This window comes from Anas acuta, chromosome W (genome assembly GCF_963932015.1).
Source record: "Anas acuta chromosome W, bAnaAcu1.1, whole genome shotgun sequence".
NCBI classification, from domain to species: Eukaryota; Metazoa; Chordata; class Aves; order Anseriformes; family Anatidae; genus Anas; species Anas acuta.
In genome coordinates, this window is record NC_089016.1 from 1,418,531 (window position 1) to 1,436,044 (window position 17,514).

Consider the following 17,514-nt stretch of genomic DNA (forward strand, 5'->3'; position numbering starts at 1 on the left):
GTGTCTAACAACCCTTTCGGTAAAGTAGTTCTTCCTAACATCTAACCTAAAACTCCCCTGGTGCAACTTAAGCCCATTCCCCCTCGTCCTGTCACCAGGCACGTGGGAGAATAGGCCAACCCCCACCTCACTACAGCCTCCTTTAAGGTATCTGTAGAGAGCAAAACTTGACTCAATATAATGTAAAACTGGCACAGGCAGAAATCTCCCAAATTACAGATGTTCAAGCATATCAGATAGAGATTAGAGTGTGACTAGAGAGAAGTCTCAAACTCTTGTTATATACTTCAGTTTCTCTCCAAGGATTGAACGACTACCAAGTATTACCATGCCCGACTGGCTATAGAGGGAGAGAGAGGAAGCAAAAGACTTAGAAAAGCACCTTCCCTTCATAGCCCTCCCGCTCCCAAACTGGTGCTCAAGAAAAACTACTGACAGACCAAGGTTAACTGCTTTGGAAGGGCTGTCTGGGTGAACACATTGTCTTCAAGGTCAAGCTTTTTCCTGCTGAAACTGCCAACAATTATGCCAAATATAGCAATGCTTTTGCAATACGGATAGACGTCTTCCAGACTGAAACAAAAAAGTCTGACTTTTGTTTTTGCCTGTGCACAGACAACTAAGCAGGAAAGAGCAACGCTAAACAACCATGAGAGCCAGAATGCACACATACTGAAATAACGGTGACAGAAAGTGCTATAAGACAAAACAGAAATTACCTCCACTGAATCGGTTTTGTCACAGTCTTCCCAATGTTCGTAAATATATCGCTTAATCATTACATATACTTTCTCCAAGTGAAATACGTCAAATCCCTTAGTTAGCTCAAGGACAGTGTGCAACAGTTTCTAAAGAAAACAATGGGAAAAGAAAAAAAAACACTTTACAAGAGCACGAGATCTACTGAATACGCTCTTTATGTTTCCAGAGGTTAAACAGTAACAATACAAGTGACATCCTACTTTTCTTACACTATTAAATAAAATGTGACACTGCAGAGAACAGATTAAATATCCCACGCGATTTCAGTGGAGAAAATGAGTTCACTCTTCATACTTCAGAGAAAGGAAAGGCTTACACTTCAGACAATCTTTTATTACTTATCAGTCTACCACATCTGTGCTCACAATCGCAAGTCGGCTGCTTCCAAAGCAGCAGGGAATGACACGATCCTCTTTGTGGGATAGTTGTTGCCACAGCAAAGCCACTGTTGCATTTCACTACAGAAGTTGTTGCAGCAGCGCAGCGCGCTGTAAAAAGCACGTTTTGAAGCTGGGCTACAGATCTTGTAGGTACAGCTGTGCCACCCGGAGAAGGAAGCATCCTTAGGTGATTCCCTTTACCCATTTAGGTGATTCCCATTTACCCATTAGTCAAACTTGTACCATGCCTACAACTCTGCTGGCAGAACAGGTTGCTCAAGCACGCAGAGCAAAGTTAGATTAGTTAGCTCAATCCTACCTTTCCATTCAGGGGTGGATAAATAGTAAAGAGACTGCTTGTAGCAATTACCAATCTCCCATACAGGCATTTGTATTACCAAAATGCAGAGATGATCATCTCTGGCACGGCAACAGTGACAAGCTAGTGGCAGCACCTTCTTCCACTGACACGGCTGTTCGTTATCACGGTGAGACTGTGAGTATGTAGCTTTAGAGAGCAGCCGTGGCAAAGGGAAATACTACTGCCCCCTGGAAATACTGCTGCTTAGCATCTTACCATCAAACTCTGCCTCTGCCTCCCTCACGCCAGCTAGCACAAAACTGGAGTATTCTCCTCAATTTCGTTCTATACAACATGGACATAAAACACACAAAAAACACCCAGAGCACTTTCAGCTGCAGTAAACAGAAAAGAAAAATCTGAGAAGGCTCGAGGTCCCACGTGAAACTGTACCTAACTGCTACCATATGGATGGCTGCACACTGATCAAGAAGTTCATCAACTTCCAGGCCGAAGGAGCAAACAGCAACAACAGAAATCCAACTACTTCTTGAGGTTTACCTAGCCGACTCTGTGAAAAACCTCTATCGCTTTTCCGTATCTACTGGCAGACACAAACAACAAAGAAACCTGGAATCTGCTTCCTTAGCAAGACACCTTTGAAAAGTTAGTATCGCCTCTACAAATTAGGTCACAGCTTAAGGATTTGACAAAAATCGTGTTGACAAGCCCTTTTACCCAAGAGGATTCTTATCTGGTCATATTCTCCCCACACAGGATTCATGCAGCACATAAACAGCAGCCCTTATCTGCTTTGGGCCAACCTCCAGGACTCCTAGCAATTTGCCTCAATTCTAATTGCCTCATTCTAATTTCCCTCATTCTGCTCTCCCCTCAAGACGGTCCTTACTTATGCCCTCTCCAACTCCTGCAAAGGAACGTTCTTCTTCACGTACCTAGTGCCAGTCTTACCCACTTCCCCCGCTGGAGCCTAGGATAACCACTTTCCTCCCACGAGAGACTGGCAAACCCTCAGTACACTGCAATAGTATGGATGGGAAATTCTAATACTGCATTTGGAAGCAATTTCAGAAAAGTAGTCACTTATCCATGGCTACCCTGTTTATGTCAACCTGCTAACTTCAGGTTTAAAATCATCTCTAAAAGAAATAAAGATCCTTTTCATGTTCCTAATACATCAAAGCATAAAAAACAAACAAACAAACAGAAAAACAACAACTCATAATAAACATCCCCAAATAAAAGCCCATCATAAAAATTGTTAAAACAACAATCATAACCAATAGTACTAGCAGGTCATCAGTGAGGTATTTTAAAATTCAACAAGGCCTTTTACCTTAAAAATTAGGCAAGGAATCTGTCTCCTCAACTACAGTTGACCAAAAGCAAACGGTGGCCTACAGAAATCTACACACGGTGTGGAAACTAAACAGCCACAGTGCATTATAGGTTGAATTACTTCACAATCTGTATGTCCTTCCAATTAATTGTTTTAATTGGCATTGCTTAACAACTGACTTAAGTTGTAATTGTACAGGTCACAAGAATATGTCCTATTTGAGCATTTAAAAAAGTTGGAATTTGACATACTTTGAGCTCATAGTGCTGCACAATAACTACATTGTCTGGCTCTGTAGAAGCTTCCACGGTGGTCTCAACACTCATCTGGTGCTGTTCTACCTGGGAATGCCCAGTAGGAGCCATTTGAAGCTTGTAAGAATCTGAAATGACACAAATTTCTTCAGTCAGGTTTCCGGTTTATGTAGAATACAGTCTCAGTGAAGTATCCTGTACCTGCAAAACAATCTCTTTCTACAAATACAGAGACAGCACTGTTACCATCTTCACTGAGAAATACTTGGCTTCTCCCTTCTTTCCAGCTAATGTCACTGCTCCATTAAACTTTGAAACTGCGACAAAAAAAAAAAAACACCCCCTCCCCCCAATCAAACCAAAAGCACTAGAGAAAAGGGTAATAGAGGGAAAAAAACAGTCATGTTGCCAATTCACGTTAGGAAACGCATCTTACACTGCAATGTTAGGGCATAAATCTCCTATTCCACATGTTACTCTGGATCCACACATCTTGAAGTGCAGCTTTTTAACCTAAGCTGCTGTGGTATACTTGCCTGAAGTAACTAGGAAAAGAAGACTAACATTCACATTTTTTAAAGAAAATCTACAGCACTGAAGAGGCTTTCAGGGTAGGGCGTAGCTGCATTACCTGAGCGTTCCCTAGGCTCCCAACCTTAGATGCTATCGCACTAGGGGAACCTGGTGTGCTAGCTCTAAGGAACAGTACGGAGCGTAGAGTGGAGTGGAGACACCACGGCTAGGCTCTGTGACCAGGTGGGGACTCCATTGTTCTTGTGCACACCGAGACCGATATGCTGCACTTTTTGCTACCCTGAGCCAAGGACCTGTCATGTTTTGACAAATGCTGTACCCTAGTGTACTTTTTGCTCATTACAATATCATTAGAATACCAACACACACTCCAGCCCAAAAACTACCCGCCTCCAAGGTGCGACCCCCCCTCACTGAGCTTGAGCCCTGAATTTCTCGGAGCCTATTGCTTTAAACGGAGACGGGAGAACTTTTCACCAATCGTAATTAAGATATGCTTGACTAGAGCCACTCAAGCTCCACCGAAAAGATAGAAAATAAGATAAATTGGCCCAAGAGAGAGGGGATGTCAGGGAAGATATCACCTTTAGGGAAGATATCACCATTAGGGAAGATATCATCGCTAGGGAAGATATCATCGTTGGGGAAGATATCATCGTTGGGGAAGATATCATCGTTAGGACCATCCCGAGGGAATGCACCATCCCGAGAACCTCCTGACCCCTGGGATCAGTGGACGAGCTGAGCCTCTCTTCCCCCGCCCCACTGAGACGCCTTTGGGTGAGATTTGAACACTTGGTTATACTGTGTGTCTCCACGGAAACTTAGAAATCTCTAGAGTCTTTGTGCCTGTTAGCATGTTAATTTCCAGGCTGTGCACCTGTGTCACCTGTGTATTTCATGCATGCTAGCTTGCTTTTGCAGACAGCAACTATCGCCGGCAATCCAAAGACCCTGTGTACCGGTTGCTGTCATAAATTGCACTTGATTGCATTGTTCCTAGCCGTGATAGTTCTCATTAAACACGCCTAGAGTAAGGGTGGTTATACGTTACTGGTGAATCCCTGACCATGGTAGTTCAGTGCAAACGTAACAGCACATGAAAACAAGGCCACCTCCATTACCAATGAATTTTGCTTACCTTACTTGCAACTCAATTGATCCTTTACATACAGTCAACGAATCCTATGAGAATAAAAAGAAAAAAGAGACCTCTCCGCATATTTCTTCTGGCGGTGCAACGTTTGTGAACAGAATGGATAGGGTCAGGGTGTGAACGGAGACTTCTCCCAAGCATGCAACACCGCGGGTGCCAAATAAGAAACCTGGCCATATCCCTCTTTTCCTGTTATTAGCAGATGAGGCTCACATGATGTCGGTTTCTAGTAAGCACTCCTAGAACAAGAGTCATAAGAAAACAAGTTTAGAAATGAGGTGCTGAATAGACACACAGATGTTCCAAGTACTTTTCCTAGATACTTTCCCCCTCCCGCCCCAAATAACCTCCATATTCCAGCAAGTAATAAGCTGTTCTGTGATCAGGAAGACCATTAAAGCCCATTTTCTTACAATCTTGCACCATACCTCCCCCTGAGAAATCCTGCCCATCTCTACCGCGTCTGCTATTCATTTGGCTGGGCTAAGTAATGACTCCTCAAGTGTACACGTGGACTGTCTAGCCGAATACACAGATGACACCCGGTCTGCTACCTGATATTGGAGAGCACAGCAACTTTCTCTCTCAGCACACACCACTCTGCATCTCATCGCTTCCTATGAAATACACCAATCTTCAGAAGGTCTCAAGTTTAAGTACCCGAGAGATCTCTACATCTGTCAAATTTAGCTGAAATGTGGCCCTCGTTACTGAAGAAGGTAGCAAGAAAGGAGCAGAACAGCTTTTCTAGAAAAAAAATGGATGTGGGCCATATCTAAAGCAGGGCATAACTGGATTGGTTCAATGACAGCAGTACATGAAACACATGTAAGATTTCCAGTTAATTTATTCTCATAGTCATTCTAATTGTTTCATCTTCTTCCCTTAGGTTTCCTATTCTTTACTAACCCAAGATTGCGAATTAATAGCCTGGCAATCTTGATTTCCTACTAGGAAATACATTCCCAAGAAGCATTTGCTTTTTTCCCACTACACTAAGGTTGTACCTTTACTGGCTTAAATCCAAGATGCTAGAGAGTTAACCTTGCTCAAAGGGTCAGCACATTTTCTGGACAGCACAGCAACAGGAAGTGAGAAAAATAACTGACCCGACTGTGACAACATAATCTAACTTTCCAACCGTGGGCTTACGTGACTTCCACATTAAAATACCAAAAGATAACACAATTTGGTGGTTTAATGGTAACAAATAAAAACACTTTGAATTTTTCTCCAGGTGTTTTAACAAGCCATTTCTCAGTTTGCTTTCTGCTACAGAGTTCGCTACTCATTTTAACAGTCCTGGGTAACAGAAGGGCAAAAGGTGGCAACGCAAACCCAGGAAGTTGGTTATTTTTAGCTAAAAGGACAGACGGCACATTTATGTGGTCTTGAGTCTTTCAAAGAATGCCATGGATTAAGCCAACATGTTCTAGTAGTCTGCGGATCACTTTGGCTTAGGAGGAGAAGCCTGGGCTTTTCACTTGGATCATTTAGAGCAACCCACTTCATTAGAACTTTAGTCCCTTCACTTTCTTCTTGAGAATAGCGAGCACCCTTCAACACACAAACTTGATGTTCCCCTTTCATCTGCCACCCCTCACACTTCTAACAGCTGAAACTGTTTACAAAGACTCAGCAGTCCTGACAATGTAAACATAATGGCGACCCATCTTTCTTTGCCTGCTGAAACAGAGGAACTTTTCCTCTGGTCTGTCAGGCATTTTACCTGGTAGTTCATCTCCAGACATTAAGGATGCGTCATCATCACTGTCAAGTATATCAGCTTGTAAAATAGGATTTACATTTCCTGAAAGACAAAAGAGGTTTCTTAACTTTCCTGAATAGCCTGTGCCTCTTTCTCTTGCATTAAGACAGCTTCTAAATCTGTGCCAAAACCCTTTCTTCATTTGAGGGCACACACTGAATGCTATTTCCTACAGTTCATCCCACCACAGATCTAAGGAGACGGCACAAGTCTCTATAAAGCTGTCTTAGGTCCCACTGATGTGTATGTATAAGGTACGCTACTCTGTTGGTGATTTTTTTCCCCCCTTAGAATAAAGAAAATGAGGAACAAATTCTGGAGCTGATGAATAGCTATTAAAATAAGGCCCCTTCTTTCTGAAGGGGCCTCAAAACCCCTCATATAGTAATACACTTTTCTTATTTGCAAAACTTTCCAGTATTGTACAGTTATGTAATATACACTCTGCATTTTCAACCTGGAAATCCAGTATTTCTTAATTTGTTACACCAAACTTTTTCTAGGAACCTGCAATGAAAGAAAAGGCATTTATAGCTTCTGCAATAAGCTTCCAAAATATGAGACCTAATGACCCAGAGTAAAATACTGTAACAAAAAATTGATCCAGAAACAGATCTTTTTTCTAAAAAAAATTTCTCAAAAATTGAGCAAACTTGCGTTGTGGCAGTCTCATTAGTTCATCAAATCTGCTTTTCAGTCAGTAAATTTGCAGAAAGCACTTCGAGCACGATGTTTCAAGCTGCTACAATTACTAGAAAGAAGAAAATAATTATGACTCAAACTACTACCTTTGATCCAGGAAACAATCAAATGCAAATACATCCCCTATCCATTCATACAGGAAGTACTGAGACCAAGAACACAATGTCAAGATGAAAGCGCCTACACGGATTAATTAATTAAGCAAACTTGGGAATCAAAGAGTTGATTCTAGAACTAACTACTTGATGCTATCATCTTGACCATATATATCCAGTACCAGACTTGCCCTCCACGGGACGACACAGTGTCTCCACATATCACTCTTTTATTCACGTTGTAATTTTTTTTTTCTAGAAAGTTGGACTTTGCCACATTAGCATTAACACTGAATTGAAGTTCTCACCTCTTTATTTCGCAAGTTGAAGAGGAACTCTCTGTCAAAGCGTCCTGGTCTCCGTAAAGCAGGATCTATAGAACCTGGTCTGTTGGTGGCTCCGATTACCACAATCTCCCCTCTGTTGTCTATGCCATCCAGAAGTGTTGAGACAATGGCACTAGTAGGAAAACATAGATTATACTTACAAGGTAGGTACATTTTTTTACATTCCATATGACTTTCTTCCATGAGTAGTCAGAAAGGAAAAGCATTTAAGGACAAGACTCATTTTAAGACATAAAAAAATAGGTGCATTAACACAAACCGGGTGCTGATATCAGGGTTGGAGTATTGTTTTCAACGATCCTTTCAAATCACCTGAAATTTATGAGTTATGATTTGGAAACAAATCATACCAGTACTTGCTACAGCGTTTTGGCTACCATAAAAAACGAACAAACAAGAAAAAAAAGGGGGTAGGGGTCAGAACTTAATTCCATTACAGGTTCGGGACGCAAGCTTCCTATATGAATTTAAAAATGGAGCGGGGTAAGTTAAGTCTCATGAAAGTCACAGGGAAAGTAAGCGTTTTGGTTCAGAAGACAACCCAGAAACCCACTAGGCCCACATAGAAAAGATGCTCAGGATGAAGATCTCTCATCAAATGGCAATCCCACAGCTACAACCTCAGCGGAAATTAAACCAGTTGGGCCCAAATTCTTTAGACATGAAGCACCTGCCAAGTTCATCCTCTCCCACACCCTCTCAGGCCAGGCAGACATAACCAGCCATGACTACCCAATCCCAAAAAAGTCAGCTTCAACAGTGGGGCAATAAGCTACAAAGGACCACAACTTCAAGGAATCCATCTATTAACAAGGACAGCAGGACATACCTGTGGAGGCCAAGAGCCCACTGTTAGTAGAGCAACCATGAGAGCACCACCCACGCTCACCAACCACGAAAACTGCTAGGCACTGCAGTGCTCGGACCAAACATTCCGAAAGCCTGTGACACATGACCACTAACGGTCACTGGTGGCCAGTAGTTACCAGTAGCAACGCATCGCATGCACGGGGGCACCTAAGAAAGTCTCAGCCTACCCCCGAATATACACAACTCCCAATGCCAGGACTGACAATACCTCTCTGTTGGCAAAAGAAAGCGCGAGTCGAGGCCAATATCATACCATAGCACAAAGGCTTGCTAAGAAAGATCATTTGAGTAGCTTTGCAAGAACAGGTGACTTACTTTCTTCTAAGGTTGTCAAACAGAAAGGATGGATTTGTAGTAGGGTAGCGACTTCCTCAAAGTCTGCAGCTTCGGCTCCAAATTCCCATTTTCCCCACGCACTTGCCTTGCAGCTATTGCATCAGCTCTGGTCCTCAGCGTTCCGCCAACTGAAATGCAGAAACAAATACAATCTTTTGAGACAGTAAAGATGGGATTATCTTGATTGCACCATTGCTCTTGTAAAATGGAAACAAACCAACAAACAAAAGACACCCCAAAGCGGATTCATTTTTCTTTCCATACCAAATTACAAGTCCTTGTCATGACCACTGCATTCCTCTTGTTTATCGTTCTGCTATCCACTTCAAACTATCCACTTCAAAGCGTCACCTGTAGAGAAACTTCTTCATAGACTGAAAGCTAGTCTGACAAAAACAAATGTGCAACTTCTGTTCCACGCAGGAGGGAGCTTACTCCAGTTACTTCTTGTTTGGAAAAGTGAAAACAATCCACACCTTTCTCTAAGGTGTTTTCAGGCGATACATGTAAAACTCTAACCGTTCAAAAAAACTATTCCGTCCTAAGTCTCTTCCTCAGGTGCATATGTTTTATTACCCTTTTTAAGCATGCAGCACTTTCATTTCCTGCATTATGATCTAACAGCTCAAGGAGATAAGAGAAATACCCAAATACCTAAAATACACTAAAAGCATCCCTTGGAGGCAGGGCTCGCCCCAACAGCTCTGAGCTGGAGCCGCTCTTTGAAAAACCTCCCTTTGCAAGGTTTTCTCCTTTTGTTCCTTCCCCACACAACTCACTTTCAAGCCCCTGATCCAAAGTACAGAGGCACTGAGAAAGGAACCACTCACATTTCCATTTCAGTGGAAAATAAACTAAGAAGATAAAAAAAATAGATAAAAAAAAGCAAGTTCTACTTAAAAATGTTGGCCATTAAAAACGACGGTTTCAACTCTGACAGAATACATTCCACATTTCAACCTTACCTGTTCAAATAATGAGCAAAGCTGACATTCTGATTCCCCCACTCATTGGCTCAGGCAGTCCAAAGCTTTTCTCATAAAAAATGATATTTTTCTCTCACCTCGGCCACATTCGTTAGCAAGAGCACGAACAACCAGCGTCTTTCCCGTTCCTGAGGAGCCGTAGAATAAACAGCCTCCGTAAGAAGAAAGATTCAGAGAGGAAAAAAACATCGTGAGGAGTACCTCTTACAATCATAGTCTCTAGAACAAACAACTCGTCTTTCCTAACCAAAATACGTTATGCCTAAGACAGCAGTAATAGCTGAAGTGTAGGTAGAGTCCAAACAGACACAAGTTCTGCATTCCCACAAGATTTCACAGGAAAACTTGTTTTTTTCAGCCAGAGGAATGAATAAGGGGGATCACTCCAGTGTACAAAACCTTCAAACAAGAGCGTACTGTCCCAGAAGGACACTTCCAAAACTGCTGACAAAACGGGGGATTACAGCAAAATGGAGCCAAACGAGCAAAGGTCAGCACAGAATCTCAGAATGGCCTCAACGGTGAATCACCAGCTCACTGTTCAGTGACAAGCCACATAGGCTTGCTTTCACAAAAGGCAGAATCCGACAGCAAAGCATTTAATTCTCCCTTCAAAAGCGTTAAGTTCCTGGGCTTGGTCTCTCAGACCATCTATTGCTGATGGCAAGTGAGAAAGCTGGAAGGCAAAGCAATGCCCTGCATTCAGATTAAAAAAAAAAAAAAGAAAGAAGCAAAAGCAATAGCAAAAGCAAGCAGATGGAAGAAACAACTGGGTTTCCAAGCAACATATTACAATTGACTTCCACTAGATAATCCCTTCTTGCTTACAAACTGGTCAAGCTGACTTGTACAGAAAACTCTGAACAAAACCACTGCAACCCAACTTTGTAAAATCATAGCACTCTTGAACTGTTTTCTCATATTAAAACATCAGCTAGGAAAACTGAAGGTGTTGCTTATAGGTTTAATCTACAGATATTCTGGATTCTATCCATTTGGAAGAAATTGCTTGTTACTACTACGAAAACAAACCGTTCAGCACTGCCAAAAAAGTTGAAGCATGGAAGCATATTGAGACCTTAACTGGACATTCTCCTGAAAACAGCCGACTTCTGATTTATCACTTCAGTGAGTTACCTTGGGGGCTGAATACTGAAGCTCTCAAAAGACTTCTGGATAAAGGAGGGTACTTGCTGGTACTTTGCCGGTACTTGCTCTTGTTAAACTTCCCCTGGTTGGTGATTGCCCAGCTCTCCAATGTGTCCAGATCTCTCTGCACAGCCTTTCCACCCTCAACAGAGTCCACAGCTCCTCTAAGTTTAGTGTCATTGGCAAATTTGCTCCAAACACCTTCTATTGCATCAGCTCTGGTCCTCAGCGTTCTGCCACCTGAAATGCAGAAACAAACCTACATTGCACAAAAAGAAGATTTGCCAGAGGAACATGCAGAGCCCTTTCTTTGGGCTCAATATCAGCATAGATACAACCAGAACCACTGACAGCAGCATGATAAGCACACACTGCAATGCGAAATAATGGGAACAAAAGCAAGGAGGCCAGGTATCCAGGGGGAAAAACAAAGTGCCTCGTTAAAAAAAAAAAAAAAAAAAAAAGCATTACGTAAAAATATACACAGTACGCTATTTTACTTTTTAAAAATTTTCACGATATGGTGACCGGAAATGATGTCAAGGTAAAAAAAACTATTTTACTGTTTCTAACAGTCTGTGAGAGAGATGTAAAATAATAACCTAGAAAGCAGATGTATATTAAGTAACTATTTGCCACTGTCCTTCCTTGAAACAAATGTCTCTAAACTTACTTTGGAAATTTTAATTATTCCTTTCTATTCCGGGAATTTGAAATCTTTGCTGCTTTGATAGATACCTGAAAGCCTTTAAAAAAAGCCTGGTGGAGTCTCTGCTCCACCAGGACGCACCCAGCACTGTTTGCTTACCTCTATTCTTTTATATTCTTTTCATAAATCATCTTTTTTATTTAATCCTATTTTGAAGATTGAGCCATTTCTAACAACACCATACAGCAAATGTTAAGTTACATATTTCCAAAGCTAACTGCTTAAGTTCCCAGGTAGTAGTCACAAACATTTGCAAGAAATACTGAACTGGGATTACTCTTCCAGTAGAGCACTCCTGTTTTCATTGCAGTCTACTCAAAAAGAACTTTACACCAGCAGGATGCTAATACCAATATGTATTTATATATACATTTTTTTCTCTTTAAACCAAATATCTCAAAGTCATTAATGTAATAAAGGAGGAAAACACTTCCTGGCAAAATGGGGTAGGAAAGACGCAGGAAAGTGACTTTAGTCTTTGTCAGAAGACATGCTGTCAGTTTCAGGAAGCAACTAATAAAAGCAATAAACAAAAAAATAAACCGAAATCTACGTGTCCCCGCAACTACATAGTTATTGTCACCATATGCAATGAGGGAACATGCATCTCCACTATTAAATGGATTGAATTTTATCATATGCACATAACCTTCACAGTCCACCGTGTAAGCAGCATTTCTAGTAGACTCTTGCTTCATTTCCAGGGGACTATGTCCAAGTATCGTGGAAGTGATGTCTTCTTCAGGATGGAGGTCAATGTTCCTATAGGGAAAGTATTAAAAAGCATGCATTATGTATTTGCATAAAGAAAAAAAAGTATTTGTGGCGCAACAAATCAAGATTTCTTGTAACACCATATTTATGGACACAAAAGGTCAACTTAAGCTCATTAGATCCAGATTTAACACCTAATTCCAACTATCAAGAGATTAACTAACCTAACTGACCTAATTCACTAACAGGCATTCAAAACTTTTTCTACAGACATCAGTAACAACTGCAGGTTTTGTGCTACTGATGGCAACCTATCAAGACATGGGATTAAGTAACTCTATGTACCAGAAAAGTCACCCACGTAATTTTAAAAATTTCAACCAAATGACAACAACATATCTATTATTACCTTCAAATTCTCTTCCCTGGTGTACCTCTTTAAAGGACAATCGGTATCTAACTAAAAGCAGAATTAAAACCACCAAACTCTAAATGCAAACACGATTCTGCAGATTACTTGTCTCATGGCATAAGCCAGCCCAACTGCAGACAGTGCCTCTATGCCTCTGTACTTGCACAGAAAAAGTTCATTTTCAACTGGATCAAAAGTATACCTAACATTAATGCTTTACTCCATTCAAGCACTTTCCAAGAAAATCAGACTCCTGTGCTTGCACACAACTGATTTGGGGATCATCCCTGATTTGACATCAGCGTACACCTTTTGAGAAATGACCATGTTCTCCACGTGCAGCATGGAAAGATAGCTTCCAACTTCAGACCCTTGTCATATTTTGTTGCGTTAATGACCTGAAGGGCTCAGCACCGAGGCTGAACATCATGCGGGGGAGCCACCACAGTTTGATGGCGCTATCAGCGGGACTCAAAGAGGCTCTCCACGTTGGTAGCGTGCATTTATTAACCAACACAACAAACCACCACGTTGACAGAAGGACGTTAGCCACATAACTCGCATCGCCACGCTCCTAAGGCCAAACACAACTCCTCGCCACCTCGAAGGCTCCCCACCACGGCAGACCCCATGCCTTGGGGCAGCACCAGGGGGACAACCCGGCCGTGCGGCTCAGCCCCCCTCCCCGCACCCTTCACCTTCCCGCTCCCTCCTTTTCCCTTGGGGGCCCAGCGGCTGCCCCAAAGGAGCCCACCCCACAACGCTACCAGCAAGGGCCCGGGCCCGGGCCCAACCCCCGGCGCAGCCCCGCTCCTGCTCGGGCCCGGGGGAAAGCCCCGAGCCCTCTGCGGCTCCCCCGGGCCCTCCCCACGCACCTCTCCGGCCCCGCACGGCCGCGCTTCCCGGCAGCGCCTCCCAGCCCCGGGCCACCCCCTGGCCGTCCGGGGCAGCGGCCCTGCGCTCCCTCATTGGGCGGCAGCGGAGGATTTCAATTCCAAGCGGCGGAAAGGACCGGAGCCCTGCCGGCAGCCGCGGCCTCCCGACGGCCGGAGCTGGGTGAGCGGGGGCAGCCTCAGCCCGCTGGGGCCTCGCGGCGTGCCCGGGGAGCCGGGCGGTGGGGAAGCGGGGGGACCCTCGGAGCTCGGGGTGGGTCCCGGGTGCTGGCGGCGATGCCGGCTCGTAATGCCGGGTATAGGGTCCAGGGCTTGTCCTGCGGGCTTTTTGGGGTTCTTAGGGTGGCTGCTGGCTCCCAGTGACTTGTATTGTTCCTCAGAAGCATCTCCCGCTGAGGAGAGTGAGGGGGTAGCAACCCCTTCTCGAGAGATTGTTATGCCTGCCCTAGGCTGATTTGGACCTATCCAACAGTTTTGTTTGCGATGGCTCCTGCTTTTTGCTCATGTCAAAGTAAAATGGGGTAAAATAAAGCAACTTCACTCCCCTGGAGGGGGCCTGCAAGAAAGAGAAGGAGGGACTGTTCATCAAGGAGTGTGATGATAAGACAAGGGAGAATAGGTTAAAAGTTAACTAACTGATCACTTTCATGACTTAAATAAAGCTTTCATAACTTAAATCAAGCTGAGGATAGAAGTGTTTTAAGTATGTATGCGAGTCTTCAGCTTTAAATACTAGTGTATTTTGTTTGCTTGTGCAACTTCAGTGTATTTCTGCTGAGGGTTTCTCATTCTCTGTAGAGCAGAGTGAGGTAAGTAGCATTTGGGATGTTCTTATCCCACCGATAGAGGTATTCCTTTATATTCTTTTAATAAATCCTATTTTTTTATTATATTCTTTTAATAAATCCTATTTTTTTATTTAATCCTAATTTGAATCCTGAGCCATTTAGAACAGCCTTTCTAGGCAAGCTGTGCCAGAGCTCAGTGACCCTCACAGACTTTCCTGATGATCAGATGGACCCTCCTGTGTTTGTGCCTGTTATATCTTCTCATGTCAGTGGGGCACTACTGCAAGGAGCCTGGCTCCCTTCCTTGCACCCTCTGTTCAGCTCTTTGTACTCATTGACACATTCCCTGCTGAGCCTTCTCTTCTCAGGGCTGAACAGCCCTGGCTCTCTCAGCCCCTCTTCAGAGGAGGGGTGCTTTGATCATCTTTGTGGCTCATCACTGGGGTCTCTTCAGTATGTCAGTGTGCCTCTTGTACTGAGGACTACCCTCTAAAACATTGTGCAGTCCCAAACCATTAGCTGTGCAAGTTATACTGGCTTTTCTAAGCCTGGGATCTTGGCCTGAAAGTTCATTGCCTTTGCTTCTGCCAGACTTCAATGTCACAGCTATCAGATGCTTATGTCTCTAGATTTGCTCTTACACGGATGGGTTTCTAAATCTGCATGCAGCCCTATCAACATTTCCTGGAATAGGAAACCCATTTGAAGCGTTGCTTTATATTGCATAATGTGCTTTATAGGCCACAGTTTGGGAGCCTCCCTCTTAGAAGAGAGCACATGCAAGCACTAAAAGCTCAGTGGAGGGTTGGAGACTGCCAGATTGCAGAATCTCACAAATCAGGAAGAGTGCCGGACAGGAATACTGCAATCTAGGAGTATGCCTGAAAAACTAGAATTAGAGACAACACCGCGATGGTGGTTAAACACAGCAACCTTGAAAGCACATGTTTGAAAAGTGGTTAATGACCATTAATTTAGGGAAGGTAGGAGAGACCATAGTATTGCTGGAATATGCATCATGTTTGTGTGTTTTTTGTTTTTTGTTTTTTTTTTAACAACTCTATGGCAAAATAGAACTGGCTTTGCTATGTAGTTAGCCCTAGAAAGTTCACAATACCTAGGCGTACTAAAAAGGTGTATTTAGGCATGAAATGTTGCTACTGGATTTCAAACATGCTAAAATAGGAGTCCAAGGAGATTTAATGTGCTACATTATCAAGAAGCACAGGAAGTGAAGATGCTTTATAACATGTTTTTTCTATGCCCATGAAACACAATATTTGCAATGTCTATCATGGAATGAAAGTCCAGAACTTTTTGAACTTCCTTTAGACATTAGTTAGCTGGCATATGCTTGTTGGAAACCATCACGCACTTATTTTTTCATTTAACATCGGACTTGCGACAATTGACTGTGTAAGTAATAGAATACACTGCCACAGTGAGCACCTGATCGTGAAAGTTAATACCTGGAGTGCAATTTTACTTATATTAGTGCTGCAAAAATATTTTCAACTTTGCTAATCTCTGCATGTCCTTTGTCTTGCAAGGAATGGCTTTGGTTTACTAAATACTATATTGAAGTTCTACTTTGTTTTGAAACAAATTCTTCCACAAGTACCAAGCTAAAATGAGACTCTTTTTTTTCTCTGACCAACTGCTAATCTCTTTGAGTTGTGCTTATAATATTATATATTTAATTTTTGGAGGGGCTGAAGTGGAAAGAGTTCATATCATAGAATGGTTTGTGTTGGAAGAGACCTTAAAGGCCATTTATTTCCAACTTCCCCTGGCAGCAGGCAGGGATACCTCCCACCAGCCCAGTTGTTCAAAGCCCCATCCAACCCAGCCTGGAACATTTCCAGGGATGGGGCATCCACAGCTTCTCTGGACAGCCTGTTCCAGTGCCTCACCACCCTCACAGCAAAGAATGTCTTCCTAAGGTCTAATCTAAATCGACCCTCTTTTGGTGTAAAGCCATTCCCCCTTGTCTTATCCCTACATTGTCTGATAGAGTCCCTCCCCAGCTTTGCTGTAGGACCCCTTAAGGTCTCTGGAGCCTTCTCTTCTGAACAGTCTCAACTCCCACACCCTGTCTTTGTAGGTGAGGTGCTCCAACCCCTTGATTGTCTTTGTGGCCTTCCTCTGGACTCATTGTAATAGGTCTATGCCCTTCTTGTGATTGGGGGGGGGGAGGGGGGGTGTGCAGAAGAGTAGCAGAAGCCTTTGCTATGTATTTTAACTTACAGTCAGGTTCTGACTGTAATTCTTTGTGAATGTAGTTTTGCTTAAAGGGATTGAACTTATTTTATGGCTTTCTCATTATTGCAGTCTTTAACCACTGACAATACTCATCTCCTTTAAATAAGAGATCGTCTAAGTAGTGTTATATACTGTACCCAAGTGCAGCATTTCCTAAACTCTCCCGTCTTCTTGCTGACAATGAAGGTTGTAGGCTGCAATCCAGTTAAGACCTCATTCAGTTTTACTCAAATAAGAGGGATGTGTCACTTACTCTTTTTGATTTAGAACTGTGAATTCCATCCTTATTTGTTCCTGCCTTCTGTGACTTTTACCTTTTTGCTTTTCGCTTGTGCCCTGCTGTTGTTCTTGTAAACCCCGACTATGGCACCTTTGCTAACAACTTTGGTCCTTAAGTTTTCCACTTATTTACAAGATTGTATGCGGTCCATAATCCCATGTTTAGTCTTTTATTTTTAGTCTCTTCGGTTCTTCCGTGTAAAGACTTAATAAAAAGCATTTTCTATATTTTCCCTTTTGGTTTCTGCATAATAAAACTGCAAGCTATTGCTTTACAGTCAAGCGTTTGCACATCTCAGAAGTGCTTAGGGATCATTATTGGACGCACCCCTATTTATAAATGCATTTATAGCAGATGACCTTATTTTGATGTAAATCCTTTGGGGGGAGGGGAGGGGGAAAGTAACTGATAGATAAATCAAATGTGATTTTAGTCCTTCCTCTTGATGTGTTTTCT

The 17,514-nt window shown here is 42.8% G+C and overlaps 1 long non-coding RNA gene across 5 annotated transcripts; it reads right to left on the reverse strand.

Annotated features, from left to right (window-relative positions):
• Positions 1 to 888: 888 nt before the first annotated feature.
• On the reverse strand, positions 889 to 12,446 carry LOC137847271 (uncharacterized). Of its 5 annotated transcripts, none has more exons than XR_011090912.1 (7): positions 10,989 to 12,446; positions 9,831 to 9,979; positions 8,845 to 8,993; positions 7,621 to 7,771; positions 6,477 to 7,266; positions 4,733 to 4,986; positions 889 to 3,185 (listed from the first exon to the last, which is right to left on the reverse strand). It is a non-coding gene; the product is annotated as an uncharacterized lncRNA (long non-coding RNA). The 5 variants fall into 5 exon arrangements; XR_011090910.1 differs by having other exon boundaries at positions 891 to 3,185; positions 6,477 to 6,557; positions 9,831 to 10,003; positions 10,989 to 12,433; XR_011090909.1 differs by having other exon boundaries at positions 892 to 3,185; positions 6,477 to 6,557; positions 10,989 to 12,432.
• Between the last annotated feature and the right edge of the window lie 5,068 nt (positions 12,447 to 17,514).